This window comes from Odontomachus brunneus, unplaced genomic scaffold, assembly GCF_010583005.1.
Source record: "Odontomachus brunneus isolate Ranch 3 - 2012 unplaced genomic scaffold, Obru_v1 Obru_scaffold_061, whole genome shotgun sequence".
NCBI classification, from domain to species: Eukaryota; Metazoa; Arthropoda; class Insecta; order Hymenoptera; family Formicidae; genus Odontomachus; species Odontomachus brunneus.
In genome coordinates this window covers 389,647-390,082 of record NW_022639511.1, presented here as the reverse complement: position 1 = coordinate 390,082, position 436 = coordinate 389,647, and positions in this window count along the sequence as shown.

Genomic DNA, 436 nt, shown 5'->3' with positions numbered 1-436 from the left:
CAAGAAAGTCCTGTGCCGTTTTGCGATATTCGCAACAGTTTTTGAGAAATTAATTATTTTGTCTCAATAAATTAGCATACAGAAAGCGGTAGCAGAAAGAAAGATGCCTTCGGCCGACATGCGACCGTGACACTCGCGAATCGAGACATAGACTCGCTATGTCTCGTAGTTATGGGCGGAGGGACGCGGCGAGATACGCGATTCGCGAGTGTCACGGTCGCATGTCGGCCGAAGGCATCTTTCTTTTCGCTGCCGCTTTCTGTACGTTAATTTGTTGAGACAAAATAATTAATTTCTCAAAAAGTATTGCGAATATCGCAAAACGGCACAGGACTTTCTTGCTCACCTCAATGCGTTCTATGTTTTCACCAAGGGTCATCATGGGACTTCGGGCATCCTGTATATATACACACACACACACACACACACACACACA